A 20512-nucleotide genomic window follows, 5' to 3' on the forward strand; every position below is an offset into this window, starting at 1 on the left:
TTTAGAAATCAAAACCAAAATGGAAAAACTTTCCACAAAATAATCAGAACATACAAATAATTCTGAACTTTGATTTTATTTCTTCCTGTACATTATAATTTACTTTATTTTTTTAACCAAAGAGCACCTGAATCCACTAAAAAATTTCCTCTGACATACTGACGTGCTTTTACACCCCTACCTAAATTGATGAGCATAAGAATACTCATTTTTGGGGCACCTGGGTGGCTCAGTCATTAAGCGTCTGCCTTTGGCTCAGGTCATGATCCCAGGGTCCTGGGATCCTGCTCAGCGGGAAGCCTGCTTCTCCCTTTCCCACTCCCCCTGCTTATGTTCTCTCCCTCGCTGTGTCTCTCTCTGTCAAATAAATAAATAAAATCTTAAAAAAATACTCGTTTTTTTGGCCTTAAGCCATTTTATAAGCTAAACAAAGTCACGTGAGTATTTGTTAAAACCTCAGCTGCAAAACTGGTGAAGTATTCAGTGGATGGCAAATTTGGATGGAAGGAAAAAGCAGCTCAGAGACCTTGTTAGCTGGCTGATACAATATACATACACTGAGCAGCCTAGAAAGCACTAGACAAAGGCTTAGGTTGCAGTGGTATTTGCTGTAAAGCTATATCCCCCCCCCCTAAATCCATAAATAGTATATGTTTTTTCACATAAATTTATATCCAAAGGTGGAACCCAATTATCTGTCACAGGGCTATTATAAGAATGAATTGAGATCATATTTATAAAATGTGTGTACTAAGATCTTGGTCCTGTTTTAAGTGTCTTTTTTTTTTTTTTTAAAGATTTTTATTTATTTATTTGACAGAGAGACAGGGAGAGAGGAAACACAAGCAGGGGGAGTGGGAGAGGGAGAAGCAGGCTCCCCGCGGAGCAGGGAGCCTGATGCAGGGCTCGATCCCAAGACCCTGGGGCCATGACCTGAGCCGAAGGCAGACGCTTAACCAACTGAGCCACACAGGCACCCCCTGTTTTAAGTGTATTCATCTTCACAACAACACTACAAATATTAGGTTGAAGCATAAGAAATTGACATTTCTATAGGTGAAAAAACAGTTGAATATCAGCAGAATTATATTGCAACCTCATCCTATCGTTTCATGTTACAAATGAAGAAACTGAAGAACAGAGGGGTTAAGTAACTTGCCTAAGGAGAATCATTGTTCTTCTCATTTTACAATTGAGAAAGCTGATGTTTAAGAAAGAACAAGCAAGTTTTCCAAGGATACACAGCTACCTGCCTCTCAGGGAGTTAGATCAAAAGAGATTATATCTGCTTATTTACTTTGTACATTTCATATTGCTAAAATGTTAAACTATTTCTGCTGCTAATATAAAATCTCTTCCTACAGTCATATTAGGTCTTTCATTCTCCAATAACCAAGGATTACAAGGAAATGATGCCTTTAGTTATCAAGATGAAAAGGCTATCATATTTACTCTCTTCTGAGATGTTTTCCCTCCAAAATGACAGGGCGACTGCAGTCATCCTTCCCTGCTCTTTCTGTTATCAACCCAATGCTAAATGATTAAGGTGCTAAAGTACTTTGGTTTGATCTCAAATTATTTTCCATGATGTCCTTGGGACAGATGAGGTGCAAGGGCTATTGGAGATAACATAAAAACATTCATGAAACATTATCATTTCTCAAGTAGCACACAAAATAATCTTCAAACAAAATTTCATGTGATTTAATTTGAGCTGGAACCAGGACATTTTAGAAAGCATACACGGCAGAAGAAGGAAGAACCTAAGTAGGGACATCTGGTTGTTCTTTTTTTTTTTTTTTCCCCCTCTTCTGCTCTATTTTCATCAATGCCCCTGTATAAGTTAGGCACTTTGAGACATCATCTTTGAGCATTTGGTGCCCTGCAATAAGGCTAGGAGAGACCATCTTCAAGAGAACATGAAGATCTTAGTTAGCAACATGTGCTAGGTATACTACTCCAATGAAGTATTTAAATTCCATTAGTGGCTTCCTTGTAAAAATTTCAGCTGCAACAGTAACAGTTTATCTTTATGGTTCTCCTGGACACAGAGGGTTTAGTAACTACCAGTGCCTGACTCAGGAGTCAACCTGTGTATGAGACCAAACTCAACCTGTATTTGAAATCTCTGCCACTTAACTACTTGTGTGACTTTGGGCAAGTTTCTTCATATTTCTGTACATCAGGTTTTCATATGGAATATATTAGTTCCTACTTATATAATTTAGAAGTATTTTAAATGGGATAATGCTCTTAATGTTTAGAATATTGCCAAACATGCTCAGCATTTTAATAGGTATTGATTTCTCATGAAATTTTCAACATATCTTAGTTTAACATTTAGAACACAAGTGCTTTCATGTGTTCAGAGAATGCTTAACCATCCATCAGGAATTTAGGTTAATTTCCTTAAGAAATGATTCATCACACTCTTTGCGTTTATCTTATTCTCACTTTATTTTCTAGATTTATCTTTAATGTATCTTTTCCCACTTCCCAACATTTCATACCATCTCAGTTTTTCCAGAATATACTTCATCACCAGTTATATCTATCCTTGTCCTTTCCTTCAATGTTGTAACATATTTCATTGTTTCTTCTCATTTACTGATAACTGTTGTATTACCAAATAGACATCAGTTGCAAATACAGAGTAGCAACACTGAGTGCTATTCGAAGCACAGAGAAATTTTCCCCTGAAATTGAAGCTGATGAACTAGAGGCACATTAAAAACAAATTAAGATCCACTCACTACAACCAATATAGGTTACCACAACAGAAAATTGCATGTGGATATTATACACAGTAACAGAGAACTTGTACTAGAAGAAAAAAGTAGAGTGTGAGTTATAAATCACAGTAGGTTAATAGAAGACTGTTAGCTCTGATTTTCCTTTTTTCTTGTAGAACCTTTTAATTACTGCATTTCTAATGCACTTACATTTGCCAGTAGTTCTCTTTTTTATTCTTCTAATAATAGTTCCTAAGGTACATCCTATAAATTACACCTTCCCTTTTCCTCTCCCTCTTCTCTTTAAACAATTCTGAGAGAGAGAGAAAAAAGAGCAAACTGTAATTTTAAGTAACTCCTTTGGATTAGTTCATGTGCTCCTTTAAAAAAAATCTCTAACTGTTATTAGCACTGTGCTTTCCTGTCCCCATTCTTACACATGCCAATTTATCAGCTGTAGCATTGCTGCTGGCCTGCCATTTTTCTATTAAGGCACCAACTCTAGACAAACAAGCCCTCTCCATTCATTCCCTACATTCTTTACTTTTTTAACTTGTTCTAATTCCAGGTTTCCTCTAAGGACCCTCAATTTCAAAACCCTTCATTAGGCTGGCCAAAAGTACTTCTGTTTCCTTTTACCCTATAAAAAGCCTAGCTTTCTCCCCAAACTCATTTGTTCAGTTTTGTCTCTTAACCTCCTTGCCTCTTACATCACTCTTTGCAAGGACAGTGCCCTTTTTTTTTTTTTTTTTAATTCTCTAAGCCTTGTCCCTCTGTCTTTGAGATGCTTCTGGAAATCTCACCTCCTGATTAAGGAGAAGAAATAAGTGTTACCACTGAACTTGCCAAACAAGTTAAGAGATGACTATAGGTCCTACATTTGATAAAATGGCAACAAATCCTAATTTAGAAACCCCGGGAAAAGCAATTACATGGGGACAGAGAAAAATTTGTGGTAAGAATAACTCCATGGCAAATAATTAGGTATAAGAAGAATAGAAATTATTTTTTTTCTTGCAAAGATAGAGACATTCATTCATATAATAAATATCCCAGATCCTCTACTACACCAGAGCCTGGAATGATAATAACGATCCTAGCAGTAAAATATCTATTTTCTGGCGTATTCATTTATGGAACAAGTTATTTTTTGTTGCAGTCTTTGCTTCCACTCCTCACTCTTCACATGATACCATTCAAAGTCAAAAGGTACACATAAGACATCAAACACGTGCTTTAAGTATTGAATTCAATGTCATTTCCCTCAAAAGCTTCAACTAGAATAGTTTAAATCATGATAATAAAATAAAGTAAAATGTTTTCATCTCTCCCTTCCTTTTCCTACCTTTTCTACTAGTAAAAGAAGAGTCCAAGAGTGTGACAATTTGAAGAAAAGAGAGAGAGCCATATATTGGATAACAAACGTTTAGTGAGTGAAGTTGTTTATGACCCCTAAGGAAATTACAGTTAAATAATGAAATTATGTTTCATATGTTTTTATAGATTTGTTTTAAAACTACCTTTCTATGTTAAACAAACTAGGTAGGAAACATATTACTCCCAGTTTAAAAGAGAAAAAAGTTTTATGTCAACTCTATTTCAATAAAAAATAAAAATAAAAAAAAGATGTTTTTCACAGAAAAAAAGAGAAAAGTTAAACAAGTGGCATAGCTAGTAGACAAAAGCAGGATTGAGGTTAAAACATAGGTTTCCAAATCCTGGTTCGATTTTTAAAAATTATAATACATACTTCTGCCTTTTAAAAATGGACATGCTAGTGTATACCAGCAGTCTTTTGCCATACAAATAGTCAAATATATACCACATTCACAGTTAGCTTATGTTTTATATATTTCATAGATAATAAGATATTTGAAAACAAATTAAGTTTTTATCAAAATCCTTGGTAAAGTTTGCACTTTCCTTTTGTGTGTTCAATTTTTTGATAAAAATTTAATATATATATTTTATATTACAGTAGGAAAAACTCATGTATACTTTGATTTCAAAGTGAAGTGAATTTTGAAATTCTGAGGCATGGCTTTGACATCAAAGATATTCAAATAATCACCACACTGATAATATTAACTTGATTGAATATTGCAGTCTTCTTGGTTAGACATATTTAAAAGTTGTCTTCAGTTGATTTTTCTTACTTAGAAAAATGCAGCTTCTAAGGAGAATTCAGTTAGGGGCAGTAGTGTGTTAGATTTCAGAGAAAAAGTGGGTAGGTTTGTGTAGACTTCACATGCACCTTTAAATTTTAAGTGCAAAAGATCACAAGTCTTGTGAGAAGTAAAGGTAACTCTCAATGAAATTTAATTGAATGTATCTAATTATCATGTTCTGAGTATGATCATTACTTTGTTAAAGTTGTTCTAAGGATATGGATCTTGAAACTCAAAGACTACATCTCCCTGAACAAAATTTCAGTATCTTAGTGGTTAGTACTCAAAATGCTAAAATATACTGCACAAAAGGTCTGTTTTCTAAAAGTAAGATGACTCTAAATTCAAAGGAAATCATAAAATTATTTTTTGTATGCTTTTCTTTTCCTTATAATATACTTTTCTTTATCACTGATTCCTTTTTTCCCATTTTCTGTATCTATTGTGGCCTCACTCTTCAACTTCATTTCACTGTAATTTTCTTTACCTTTATTCTATAACCTGTCACTTCTCTTAGAATTCCCTTGTCTCATCTTCACCTGAGATTAGCCTCTAGCCTATAATATACAAAAGGGGGGTAAGACCATTCCGTGTACTGAAAACATAACATTCCTGTTTATAATATATATTTTTTTCCATTTGAAGCCTTTCTTTCTGTGGTAATAGAAACTTTTAACCATGTCTTTCTCCATTCTGTTCTATAATCCATCACTCTGCTTTTCCACACTCAATTTGCAGGTTTTGATCCTCCTTCCCTATTATCTCTTTGAGAATTGAACCTTTCATCCTTTTTGCTATATTGCATGCCTATCTCTTCTCAAAAATGCCCCACTTCTGTTCATGGCAGCTGACCCTCTAGATAGCTCATCCAGGGAGGGGATATAGAGGAGAAAACCCACCAAGTGGTTTCACTTTCAAATACTAAATGTGAACGTTGGTTGGAGTGCCAAGTGGCAAGTCTGTACAGTACAAACAGTAAGCACTATGGGGGCTCAAACCTTTAAAATTATTTCCCTGTATATGTCTGGACTCCATATCTTGTCTGAATAATCATGTGCTTGTCTCAATTTTGTTAGGGTTATTCAGGGCAGTCATTCAGACCAAAAGGCATTGAAGCTGTATTAGAAATACTGCCATGCCAGAGTTTGACTTAGGTTCACAAAATAACAAAAAGTAAAAAAAAAAAAAAAAAAAAAAAAGGAAGAAAAAAATATTTTAAGCTATATTGTGTGAATGACAACCACTCAGAGCTCAAAAATAAGATGCCACCTCAGACATGGCTATTAAATAGACTAGAAATCATATTCAAGGATGCCAGAAATTCACTGTGCTTTGTTCTTATTCAAATAACCCTTTTAAAGTGGATATGTATCCAATAGTGCTATGTATTCGGTAGCATTTAATAAACCCTTGTTTAAATGGATGGAAACTGCATAATAATAATTTTGTCAGAGAATTATTTGGAAGAAAAACACATGAACCACACTCTTTTCTTTAAAGTGACTTCACCGCCAAGAGTTCCTCTGTTGAGAGACACTGGAAGTGTCATGGAGTCTTGCTTGGCAGGCAGGGTGGGTGAGTCTAAGCTTGATATTTATAGGGCCTCTGCTGAGGTGAGTATCTCCCACTTCACTTACCTCCTTTATTTATCAATCAATATTTATTGTTCATCATGAACAATTTAGGCTCTTTTTCGATTTTTCTCAGCCCACAGGGCTGGGCTGGGGTAGAAAGAAATTAGTTTATATTACATCCTAATATAAACAGTTACAAGGCCTTCCTTACCCTGGCTCCTTCTCAGTGTTTCAGGCCAGGGCATTTTCTCGAGTGAGCTCATGGTTTTGTGTCTAAGGCAGAGGAAATAGGTTGATGGACTCTATCAAAGCACTCATAATTTATTGAGCACTAGCTATGTACCAGCACTTTTGAAGATGTTTACGTAAATGATTTCATTTTCAGGCTCCCAACACATCTATCTCCTTTTCACAGATGGGGAAACTGAGGCACTAATCAGTTAAAAAATTTGTCTAAGGTTATGCAGCAAGTGGTAGAGCCAGGGATGGAACCCCGCAATCTGACTTGAGAGACTGCCCTCTCAACAAGTAAGGTTGTCCTAGGGTAACTGAGTTAATTAATTCAACTCTTGTTGTGTGAAGTGGTGGTTTTGTTTTGTTTTGTTTTCTGTCTGCCAGGCTTACTTTGCTGGGTTGAATCACGCCGAATAGATTGCCTTGTCTGCAGTTGCCAGCACAAAACTTTTTGTTGTTGTTTTGTTTTTTGTTTTTGGGTGAAGCTCTTTCTCTTGGGCTTATTATTCCAAAAGCAAAACACCAGCATTATCAGGAGGACACTAGGTCACTGGTCCCTGGGGCAGCAGGTATAGAGAAGCACCCACTGGAAGGAGTGATAGAAGTAGCCCAAGTCTTGCTGGCTACAGCTCTATAACCAGGTTAATTGTTGTGAAGATAGAATCTTGAGAAATGATCACTTAGGTCACCAGGTTAAGGGTGCTAGAAGAACACAGAGGTCAGGGCCTGAGGTAAGGCTAAGAGAGCACAAGGGAAATGAGGTAAAAAACACAGGTGTTAGAATACCAGACTGCATCAGGAAAACAGGGGTAGAAAAGTCACACCACAGCTCAGGCTCACTGTGTAGAATGCAGAAAGGTTAAACTGCCAGGTAAAGAGCAAGCATAGTCTGCTGCACTTGGTGGGGTCCCTTTTGCATCTGTAGCTGCTATGGCAACCCCTTTGTGTCTCGCCTACCTACTTTTTCTATAAGGTTCTGATGGTGAACACTAATCTCTCACTTTTAGTTCTAGGTTCCTAAACCGGTAGAGCTACACCTAGGAATGCGTGGGAAGATTTCATTTTCCACTCTGCTTTTTCATTGACCTTCCTTGTGTTGGACTATTGCTTCTGATGGAGAATCAGACTGAGACTGAAGAGCTTCTTCAACAGCTACTATCATGCTAGAAACTACTATAGAAGAGTAAGGGCTAGCTCAGAGAATCTGTCATTCTTCTAGTCATGAGAATTAGGACCTTGGGTAACAATATACTGGTTGGTATATTGTTTATAAGTTAGCTCAGCATTCAATCTTTTCTTTTTTATGTTTGCTTCCTCTTTCCTCACAGTTTTTTTTTTCTCTTTTTTTTTTTTTTTTTTAGATTTTTTTAATTTATTTGAGAGAGGGGGGGAAGGTCAGAGGGAGAAGCAGACTCCCTGCCGAGCACGGAGCCCGATGCGGGACTCGATCCCGGGACTCCAGGATCATGACCTGAGCCGAAGGCAGTCGCTTAACCAACTGAGCCACCCAGGTGCCCTCAGCATTCAATCTTGACCTAAATCTAGGTCCTGCTGAATTTTAGGGCACGCTAAAGACATACTTAGGCAACATTGATACATTTCCTGCATTGTAGGATATATAGAGTTTGTTTATGACATAATTACTTATTTAAATTGAATGCTGAGGCCACCATGATCTGTCTTAGCAGTCGGTTTCAAATTTTGAATTCTAACCTGGGTTTCAGTTTGTTCTCAAGTCTTTAGTTGTATCCAGCGAATCAAAGGATAGTTCGATAATTTCAACAATAATATTCTATGGGTTAAACATATTTGGGGTTGTGAATTTGGACATCTTCTCATTTTGCAACTATAAATACAAACATATACATTGTTTTAATTTTAAAGGTCAGACCTGAAAGGTTCCACTTGCCAGGATGACTCTAGAAGCTCCATGGCTGGTATCCTGCTTGTTGTTTAGTCAGCTTCTGTTTGTGGACTCAGATCATGTTGACAGTATCACAGGCTCTTGAAGAAATGGAAAATGAACGTATTCTATGGACTCAAAGTATGTAAATACATGAAAATATCTGAGCTACGGAAATATTTCCTGTTTAATGGTTCAGACTTACAAGTTAGAAAAACCGGCTCCATCAACATGACAAGTCATCAGTTGGAGTCTGGGTGAGGGATTGGGATTGAGGGAGGCTTCTCCGGGCTATTAGTGGAGAAGAACAAAATCTTATAAATGAATGGGGCAAGAATGTTCACATTAAACTCCAGCTGCTATCTCATCTTTATTCCTGATAAATTTGTCCTCAGTGACCACTTCTACTCTGTTCATGATATGCAGAGTCCAGAACACTGAAGAAGCAACTAAGAATCAGACTGAGGTTACTAAGCACAGAGATCTGGGTATAAGAGAAAGCCAAGATTGCAAACTGAATATGGCCTCTTAGACCCACGTCAAGGAAGAACACATTCTCGCCCAACAGTGAACTGTAGGTGATATTGAGTTCAGCAGAGCTTTGAGGGAGGAAATAAAGCATAGGAACCCCAACTGATATAGCATGGTTAGAAGAGAAGGTGACCTCATTCCTTTGCCTTAGTTTTGGGATGATGCTCGGGCAAGGCGTTCCCTACAATATTCCCTATCAATATCAATTCCCTATGATACCTCTTCTGCCTGTCTCTTGTCTTTCTCTATAACTGCCTCCATGGGTCACTGCCTAAACTCAATAAATTGAGCGCTTTCAGCACAAAATCTTTAATTCATTATAGCTCCAAGATACTCTTACCTATCAGTTTGATGCAACATGATGGAATGACCACAACGCGGAGTCAAACCGATATCAGTTTGAATTCTGGCTTTGACATTTACCATCTGTGCCTCCCTGGGAAGTTTACTTATACCTCTTTAAGCCTCAGTGTCTCCACTGTAAAATGGGTAAAATAGTACCCATCTCACATAGATGATGAGAGGATTTAAGGGATGATATATACATAGGATAGGGCCTTGCACATGGAAGTCATCAGTACCTGGTAGTTTTATTATTTCCCTATACCAATATCGGTATTCATTTCCCGTGGCTGCTGCAACAAATGATCACAAGCTGAGTGTCTTCAAACAACAGAAATTTATTCTTTCACAGTTCTGGAGGTAAAAAATCCAAAATTAAGCTGTCGGCATGGCTGGCTTCTTCTGGAGACCCTGAGGGAGAATCCTTTCCATGTTTCTCTCCTAGCTTCCATGGCTGCCAGCATTCTTTGGTAATCATTGACCTGTAGACATATCTCTCCAGTCTCTCTGTCTCTGTTTTCACATGGCCTTCCTTTCTGTGGCTCTGTGTGTCTTCTCCTTTTCTGTTGCTTATAAGGATATATGTCATTGTCTTTGTGGTCCACTCTAATTTGGGATGATCTCATTTGGAGATCTTTACCAAATTACATTTGCAAAGATCCTTATTCCCAATCAGGTCACATTGAGAAGTTCCGAGTGGACATATCTATTGAAGGAACATAGTTCACTCTACTACAAAACATGTGGTTAGCTGAATTGTATCCCTCCACGTTGGTATGTTGAAGCCCTAACCCCCAGTACCTCAGAATGCGACTGCATTTGGTAGATAGGGCCTTTGAAGAGGTAATCACGTTAAAATGAGGCCATTAGTGTGAGCCCTAATCTAGTCTGACTGGTGTTTTTGTAACAGGAGGAGATTTGGACACAAAGAGAGACACCAGGAATGCACATGCACAGAGGAAAGCATGCTCTGTGTGAGGACACAGTAAAAAGTCGCCATTTGGTAAGCCTCAGAAGACCAACCTGCCGACACCCTGAGCTTGTACCTGCAGCCTCTAGAACGGGAGAAAATTTCTGTTGTTTGAGCCACTTAGTCTGTGGTATTTTGTTAGGCCGCCCTCACAAATTAACATAATACATTACATTAACGAGGGGCCTGCTTTCTTTGGCTTCTTTTTTTTAAGATTGATTTTATGTATGTATGTATGTATGTATGTATGTATGTATGTATGTATGTATTTATCAGAGCGAGAAGGAGAGCGCACAAGCAGGGGGAGCGGGAGTGGGAGTAGCAGACTTCCCGCTGAGCAGGGAGACCGATGCGGGACTTGATCCCAGGACCTTGGGATCACGACCTGAGCCAAAGGAAGAAGCTCAACTGACCGAGCCACCCAGGTGCCCCTTTTTTTTGGTTTATTTAGGGGCCTAGCAGTCTACACATGGAATCTGACTTTCTTTTTCTGTTTTTCACTTTCAGTACAGTATTTATTTTTAATTTTTTTATATTAACATACACTGTATTATTAGTTTCAGAGGTAGAATTTAGTGATTCATCATTTGGAATCTGACTTCTTAGAGTGTGCTCATGAATCCCTTGTTTGCAGTAACCTTACAATGTGAGTAGTATCCTGCTTAGATACTACTTAATACAGTAGGTAGTGCCACTTTACTGAAATTCTGCCTGATTTTGTAGCTGAACTAAGTGAAGCACAGTGAATATAGTCAAGTACCTGGCAACTAAAATTCTGTAGTATCTCAGACCATCATAATGAATAGTATGGTTATTGTGAAATCTAGAAGGTATAGAGGATTTAGATTAAAGAGGACTATTATAAGCTTATTTTCTTGTGATCTACCTTTTCCTTTTGCAAGGTAAATGTTAAAAAAAATCTGGTTAATTGACAATTTTGGTTATTAAAGTAAAATAAAAGTCCTCAGACATATACATGATATTTTACCCCATTTCAACTTAAGAGCCATTTCACTTGTATATTAAGTTACCTATTATATACCATCTTCCATTAACAAATTCTAAAAATAGCCTTGATGAGCATGAAACTTTGCGTCTTTTAATTTATGGGCTTGAAAAAACCCTAAACTCCTAAGTGTTATCTTTTTTAACTAGCTTATGATTAGCACAGCTGTTATTTTAGTTCATTGTTCTATTGCTTTTGTAAAGAGCTTTGGGATTTTTATGAAGGTGCTAAGCTTATAGTGTATTTTTAATCACCAATTCAGTTATCATTATCTTTGTCATTAAAAACACCACATTTGTAAGCCTATGCTGGTGTTCAAATAATATACATAAGCAATTAACGGTAAATATTAATAATGATATCGTCAACCTCTAAAACAGAAAGCCAGAATGATTAAGTTAAAGAAGCATATATAGTTCTCTTAAGCTTTTCTCTGACAAGTATGATTTCAAATATATTTATTGTTGAGATATTTATCTGACATATTACTTATGACTGGCATGTCTAGAGATTTTAGGGCAATACATCAACCAGTACTCTGGGGGTGAATCTCACATTGTACTCTCTTAACAATAGTTGGCAGCAGGTAGCATTCCTTTCCTCTGTGTCTATTCTGACCTGCTCCAAGGTCAAGACAATGAATATGTGATCCACCATTCAGTTCCCTCTGAAAATTCATGGATTTCTCACCGTTACTACAATCTACATGTTTCTTCACTGTGTTAACATGAATAAATAGGGTACTGAGAAAAGCAAGGGAGACAAGGCTACGGATACTCTATAATCTCTCTGGCTAACATGTGAGTGTTGGAATGATCCTGGAAAACATCAGGATTCAAGTGCTTTGAACAGACTCCTTGGTCTAGAACTGTTTCTCTCTTCTGTCATTGCTTCCCAGGCGCTTGCACAGTGCCAGGCACCCAGGAGGTGATCAATAAATAATTTTTAATGGGTAAATTAGTGAATGAGCAAACTGCAAAATGTATCACCACTCTTCATTAGCAAAAATATTATTAGTTGCTTAGTCAACAGTGATAAATGGTACTGAGCTCCATCTGGCGGAATTGAAACAAAAAACAAAAAACATATAGGCCACTTTGCCTCAGGCTCAAGCAAAGCATTATCAAGATGCAGAGAGAGGGTCGTAGGGTAGCTCTATTTTCAACTTTTTGAGGAACCTCAGATCTGTACCTCTGAAACAAATAATGCAATATATGTTAAGAAAAGAAGAAGAAGAAGAAGAAGGTAGCAGGAGGGGAAGAATGAAGGGGGGGAAATCGGAGGGGTAGACGAACCATGAGAGACGATGGACTCTGAGAAACAAACTGAGGGTTCTAGAGGGGAGGGGGGTGGGGGGATGGGTTAGCCTGGTGATGGGTATTAAAGAGGGCACGTTCTGCATGGAGCACTGGGTGTTATGCACAAACAATGAATCATGGATACATCTAAAACTAATGATGTAATGTATGGGAATAATATAAGAATAAAAAAATTTAAAAAAAAAGATGCAGAGAGAGGAACAAGCACAGACACACATCTGTGAAATAAGGAAGTAACAGCAATTACATATATCTCACAGCCCATCAAGCAGTTCAAACAATATATAAACATGGTACCTATGTTATTACCTCCCCAACCCTCCCCCCACCACCAATGATAGGACATTTGAAATCTTAGGACGTCTCTAGAGGAAATGCAAAATCAAATGCAATATATTGTGAAAAGGTCTTGGACGAAATAAGGTTTCAGTCCAATTGTGAAGGAAGTGTGAGCTCTCATTTGGTAAGAAGTACAAAATTGATAGATTAGGAAGCCACTGTAGGAATTTGAAAAGCCTAATGGAATTGAGGGACAGAATAATGTGGGCAAATTTTTTAATGAACTCATACAACAGAGAAACAGGAAAATTTGATATAGTGTATGTATAAATGTTCTAAGAATGTATTAAGCATAATACAATGGTTTATTTCTGTAAATAATATCCTTGGGCCCTAGCAGAAGGGAGGCTGGCTCAGATGATGCCTTCCTGAAGTCAAATTGTTGCACTTGCCTACACAAGCCCAGTTAATAATCTTTCAAAATCTAACCACCTGTGAGTGAGACATTGAGGAAGTAGTAATAAATAAACTATTTTACTGCACCTTAGGGAAACACACTCATAATTTTACCCTACCTGAATCATGAGAGAGTAATTGTGATACCTTAGACATGGTTTTCTATAAAATCACAGGCTTTGGCTGTGCAGGTGAATTAGAGAACCAAGTCAATCAATAATGTTGAGTAAAGAATAAAATGACAAGGGACGCCTGGGTGGCTCAGTCGGTTAAGCGGCTGCCTTCGGCCCAGGTCATGATCCCAGGGTCCTGGGATCGAGTCCCACATCAGGCTCCTTGCTCAGCAGGGAACCTGCTTCTCCCTCTCTCTCTGTCTGCTTGTGCTCTCTCTGTCAAATAAATAAAATCTTTAAAAAAAAAAAAAAGAATAAAATGACAAAACAAAACTTCTCCCTCAATTACCTGAATCATTAAGGTAAGAGTGGGTTTTATAAAGAGTACATTTTCTAGATCAGTGGTTCTTATCTTGTTTAAAACAAAATAAGCACTATCTATTGACTGAATAAATAGTATGTTTCACACTTTTTTTGGAATAAGTAAGTGTTATGATACTTTGAAAATCAAAATTTCATTTACAAATATTTCTGACTTCAAATATAGCACAAAGTACCACCTCTGTAGATGTGGGAGCAGTTCTCAGAGAAGAGGGGTTAGTTAAGGCAGTGCAAAATGCAAAACATCTCAAAGGGTCTTTGTGACAATGTGCCTGGTTAGGGCTATTGTATGTATGAAGAAGTGGAATTCTTCAACAATGTTTTCTGGTATAATACATTCTTCTAACTGGAAAAGGTTAGGGACCATCGAGCTGGACGATTGCTTGGATCTGTGCTGACAGTTGTGACTTTCTAGGATCACAGGATTAAAGAGCATCTCAGCAGATTTGACATCTTTGGCTGTCTTTGTGATTGATGCTCATCACAGTGGCCAGAACCATGATGAGACCATCCCCATCAGTCATTAAGGAAGGCTGTCATTTCACGCATATTGCCATAATTTGAGGACATGTCTGAATAGTGGAAGCAATGAAACTGCAACATGCCCAATCCCGTAAATTTAGCCATTTATCACATATTACAAGATCTAGAGTCGATGGCCAGGGTGATGGATATTAATGATGGAGATGGCTTGATTTAAATAGTTTATTGTCCACAGGTGTAACCTAAGTGTAATTTATTTCCTTTTTCCTCAAAAGAACCATGGTTGAGACTGGGAAGATTAACTGTCAGAAATTACTTAACTAAGAAAGAGAAAATGATTTAGTTTATCTCATAACATATTTAAATTACATCAGAATTGAAGGAGAAAAATATAAAAATTATGAAATGCAAAGAAACTGAAAATATGGAAGAAATACACACATCATCAAGTCATTAGTTCAGATGAGTCATTTTGCTTAGTATAGAGAGCACAGTTAATAATGGATTATCTCCAAAAATGCTTAAAATGTGGCATTGCAAAAGGTAATTCTGTTCATCTTTAAAAATTTTTTGCAAAGTCAGATAATTTTGAGAAAAACAGTACGGCAGAAGTTACCAAAATTGCTAGACACAGCATCCCAGTTAAAAATAACTACAAATAGTAAGCTATCCTTGGTAGAACAAAAAATAAACTTAAAAAAAAAGTTTTGTTACTAAGGAATCAAAGATCTCAAGCAGGGACAAAAGGCAAAACACTTAAGTTGAAAAAGAAATAAATGGGCGCCTGGGTGGCTCAGTTGGTTAAGCGACTGCCTTCGGCTCAGGTCATGATCCTGGAGTCCCTGGATCGAGTCCCTCATCGGGCTCCCTGCTCAGCAGGGAGTCTGCTTCTCCCTCTGGCCCTCCCCCCTCTCATGCTCTCTCTATCTCATTCTCTCTCTCAAATAAATAAATAAAATCTTAAAAAAAGAAAAAAAAAAGAAAAAGAAATAAATGTAAAGAAGCTTAGCCATAGAATTAAAACTAGATTGAAAACAAAACAAAACCCTGATTATCATAAATGATTTTTAAAATGGTGAAGATTGGAAGATATTTTAAAATTACATATTCAAATTAGGTGAGTGAATTATTACATAATAGGGGCCACTTTCTACCTACATTTATAATCCCAGCATCTAATAAGTGAAAGCACATATGATGTTTACCTTTTGGGATGTTTACTAGTCCTAATCCTCTTCTTCGAAAACTAGTCCCATTTCTATAGTGAATGCTAGGTCCCGTATTTGAACGAGGTGATCCTTCCCTGTCATCATAGCAGATAGGACTGAGGACAGAGTGAAAAAGATCTGCCCTAACATGGGTAGAGCTGATTCTCTCTCTAGAGAATTTGGAACTGAAGCATAGTTAATTAAGGGCAGGATGGGAAAGGGATGGGAAGTCAGTGCAGGGCTGTGTTTGAGCATGTGCATGTGTGGAAGCAGAGAAAGTCACTTGAGAGAAAGGGAGGAAGAGAGAAAGAGATGCAGAGAGAGAGAGAGAGAGACTGAGGGGCAAAAGCAAGAAAGGTAGAGGGTACGCACAAGAGAAAAGCAGATACTCAATGAGAGACCGCCCCCATGAAACTTTCTCTTGTTCTATATGGTTATGGTTTCACATGAGGTTTGATTGGAGTCCCCATCCTGGGTTTCTGGGAGTTTTCCTTACAGTTTTTATGATAATCTTCAATTTGCTTAAACATTATGCTATGAGTTAAATTTAGGGCATGGAGAAAAGGCAAGGTTCTGCAGAAGTTAGGGGGAGAAGTAAATATGAAGCAGAATCAATACATTTCTCTTCTTTTAAGTTACTCTATTTGGTAATTTATTAAAACACAATACCTGCATTTATAGGCTCACTATATGTTAACACATAATAATGGAATGAGTAGGTTTAGTAACTTCTCCAGGTCATATGGATTCTTAGTGGACTGGAATATGATTTCCAAACACATAATCCTCCTATTAGATTTTGCTTAGTCAAAACTTTAAGATTTTGAAACAGTTATCCAAAATTAGGCTTCAAGTTCTTCCTCTACATAATGTGTTTTTGCCTAAGTAAGCATGATGTGACACAATTTGTACTTCTGGTAGAAATACAGAGGTTAGAAGAAAAACTGTAATAAGATGCCATCTTCTGTCTACGAAACTGAAAAAAAACAAAAAACAAAAAACAAAAACCAAAAAACCTAGAGTTGATGAGGGTTTAAGGAAATGGGCCATGTCACACTTGGGTGTTGGAATTATAATAGGAAATATACCAATTCTCATTCATTCAACAAATATTAATGAATGTATTTTCGATGTCAGACACTGTTCTAGGCACTGAAATTTGGCAGTCAACAAAACAGACAGAAATCTGCCTGCATGGAACCTACATATTTTTCTAAAAGTTTAAAGCTGTACATATCCTTTTAACCTAAAAGTGGTAGTTTTTAGATATATGTATATGCATTTTTTTCACGCAATGGAATACTATGTTGCCATTAAACACATGTTTTTAAAGAATATAATGTTAGGTTAAGTATTAGGTTATAAAGGAGTAACTACAGTAGGTTCTCATCCTTATGAAAAATTGTTCAAGTAGTTTAAATAGTGAGATGAATACTCACACACATATACTTTTTTAAATCAAAAGAAATATATACGAAAACAGTATTGGTCGTTGCCTCTGTATGATGAGATTATAGATAATTTTAATTTTGCTCATATTATGTCTCCATGTTTCTAGATTTTCTGTAATGAAACTGTATTAATTTGATATCGTTTGCTTCAAGTGGAAGATGCATGATGTTTCACATTTTTGTATTTTTAAGATTGAGAATTATGAGCTCAATGCGGGCAGGAATCTGTGTTAGAAACTTAGTTGCATCAATGAATGTGATCGTGTCAAAAAGAAAACGTCCATCCTTTAGACAAAGGAGTACATTGTAGTACAATTGTCACTGTGTATGTTTGACATTAAGGCTGCCTATAAGCTCATTAATACTTTTGTCCCTCCAGTTGAGCTATTTGTCTCTAAAATGCCACATGAATTTTAACTTGTTTGTATCCATATATATTGTTTAAAATGTCCTTTGAAAAGATGAGCACAGTGTACCTAAAAGACAATTTAATTAAAGGTAGTGGATCCCTAACAATAGTTTCTCATTCAAGCCTGAATAGCTCTGTGTCCAAAGTTCCCATTGTATGCATTTTAATTAAGGAAAACAAACAAAACAATCGAAAATAGAACAACTGTAAGTCATATAATGCAAGCCATATAATATGAAATTAAACCGTCAGTCCAAAAGATGTTAATAAAAAGTCCAAGTTTTAGGGTACATTATAGTGAACATCTGTTGTTTTTACACATTGGCATCTGTATTTCCCACTCTGGAAAATAGGACCTGCTTTCTACAAAAAAACCTTTCCTTTGGGGAACCCCTTCTCAGCTCATGTAATCCATGTAGGTTTGGCCCACACACCGAACTCTAGGGCTATGCTGTTCAGTGCGGTAGTGGCTATTATTTTAAATCTAAATTGCTTAAAATAAAATTTAAAATTTTGTTCCTCAGTTGCATCATGCATATTTCAAGGAATCAATGGCCACACATGACAAGTGGCTACCACATTGCACAGTGTAAATTATAGACATTTCCATCATCACAGGAAGTTCTTTTGAATTGTGATGTGGAATTAAGTAACTCAGGAAATCCCATGTGACTGGCCATAGTGATGAATTCAGAGGACACATGATCCAATCAGGTTGGTGAGAGCCAGGACCAGGACTCTTGTAAGGGTTGAAAGAGAGAGGTTCTCGTGACTCTATTGGAATAAAATAGGATATGAAATTGGAACTAGTGCAGTTTCCACAAGGGACAACCCTGCTGAGTATGGAAACTGCGTGGAAGAGAGAAATGAGATCATGATGATGTTTCCGGAGTCTATGAACTGGCAGTGCCTAAAGACTATTTACAGGTTTTTAAGTTACAAAAGCCAATAATTTTCCGTTTTGCTCAGGATCATTTGGGGGCTACTAGGTTGATTAGATATATAGCTGAAGGAGTATTGACTGAGATATATAATTGAAGGTGAATTAACTGAAAAGCATCATGGTTGTCTCTTTGATGCCACCATCAAGGCTCAAAAGTGACTCCAAGGATATAAAAAAGATTTTGAGTCAAACTTTGTAATTCAAATATGAGAGTGATACGTAACTACATAGATATATGTATGCTGTTGCCATTTAGCAAACAGAAGTCTTGTGTGTAAATTTCACGTCATTTATTTTCTGAAAAGCTGTTATCAAATCAGTGGGAGTAGATTCTTATAATTGATAGCTTCTTAGAATCTACGAATATGATACATATTTATGTTAATATAGAAAACATTGGGAGGACAGTAACTTTTCCCCCATCTTCATCAGCTCATACATTCTCAGATTTGCTTTACTGATGCATAGGTGTTTATAATCTTTTGTGGACTGCTTGAAGTGGCTTGTGTTTCATTTTGGTGTAGCCTGCTTCTATCCAATAATTGGATACATAAGCCCACTGTGACTTACACATAAGTCTTTTCATATTTAGTCATAGTTCTTCTGAAGATACAGAAAGAAATTTGTGTAGTTTATTGCTAACGTTTTGATGTGCCATATTTAATTTTATATTTCTTTTTTTTTTTAAGATTTTTAAAATTTATTTATATGACAGAGAGAGAGACAGCTAGAGAGGGAACACAAGCAGGGGGAGTGGGAGAGGGAGAAGCAGGCTTCCTGCCGAGCAGGGAGCCCGATGCGGGGCTCGATCCCAGGACCCTGGAATCATGACCTGAGCCGAAGGCAGGCGCTTAACGACTGAGCCAGCCAGGCGCCCCTTAATTTTATATTTCTTTTCTCTTATTTCTCTCCCCTAATTTATACCTACTATCACTGGCTTTGAAGGTCAGAACAAGTAGTTAAAATGAACTGTACGGAATAGGTGAAGAAAACGTAAAGACCCAACTTGTTATCATTACATAAAGAATGCTTTAATTTCAGTGCAGACCTTTTCAAATATTTTGTTTGTTTGTTTTCTCTTTTAAACATCTGTAATACAGCTAGGAGAATCATCATGCCCTAAGTTGAGTTGAGTTCTCCACTTTTGCTCTGATGAACTTCACAGCAATTTGTTTGCATATGCTTCCATTCCATTTTCATAATGAAATATATTTAACAAAGAGGGAAATGCCAAGAAAATAGATGTGTTTCTGAAAGTGGCAGGGGATTGGGTGGGGTAACTGGACATGTTTTCTAACAGAGTTTACAAAATTACATTTTCTCCCATTTCATATCCTTTAAATAGACTAACCAAGTAGAAGATAGCCCATTTTCAGAAAGGCTCCCTCAGGAATCGGTGGGAAATATTCAAAAAAACACTCTGAGTCAACGTACTGACAGTGATCAGGAAAAAACAAACAAACAAACTCCGCTAGCATTTGGACTGTATACAAAGAGCCATCACATCCCAGACTCAGGGAATGATATATGATGCACCTGGAAAAGTGCATTGAGTTTGGATAAACTCAATTCCAGAAATATGTAGAAGATTGGAGAGAGTTAAGAGGGGGAAAAATGACGAAGTGACTAGGGAGGTGAGGTTGGGAGGGGGGTTTGGGAGGAAAGATTAAAGCAACTGACTAAGTAAGTTTTAAGATCTGACATGATAAGAGCCAACAAATATTTTAAAATAGCAAATACTAAGACAGAGACTTGAGACAGAGAAATTATTTGGAATGACAAAAGACTGCAGGAAAATAAGCAATACTGAGAAATCCAAAATTATGGCTATGTATGGGGAAAATGAAAAACAAACACAAATAGTAACTTTTGAAATATTTTCTTAAGGAGACCGTAGGAAGCTTTAATTCATGGCAAATTTACTACTAACTACAAAGAAAGCCATGGGTGTTGGAAGATGATTGTAAGGAATGAGTGGTGAGTGATACGACCGGAGATGTTTTTTCCTAC

The 20512-nt window shown here is 37.0% G+C and overlaps 1 long non-coding RNA gene across 1 annotated transcript; it reads left to right on the plus strand.

Moving 5' to 3' along the window:
* The first annotated feature begins 6654 nt into the window (after window positions 1–6654).
* Window positions 6655–10680, plus strand: LOC118019232. Its single transcript, XR_004681627.1, has 3 exons — window positions 6655–7948; window positions 8593–8752; window positions 10395–10680. It is a non-coding gene; the product is annotated as an uncharacterized LOC118019232 (long non-coding RNA).
* Window positions 10681–20512: the final 9832 nt, after the last annotated feature.

This window comes from Mirounga leonina, unplaced genomic scaffold, assembly GCF_011800145.1.
Source record: "Mirounga leonina isolate KUSES-001 unplaced genomic scaffold, KU_Mleo_1.0 Mir_173, whole genome shotgun sequence".
Lineage (NCBI taxonomy): Eukaryota > Metazoa > Chordata > Mammalia > Carnivora > Phocidae > Mirounga > Mirounga leonina.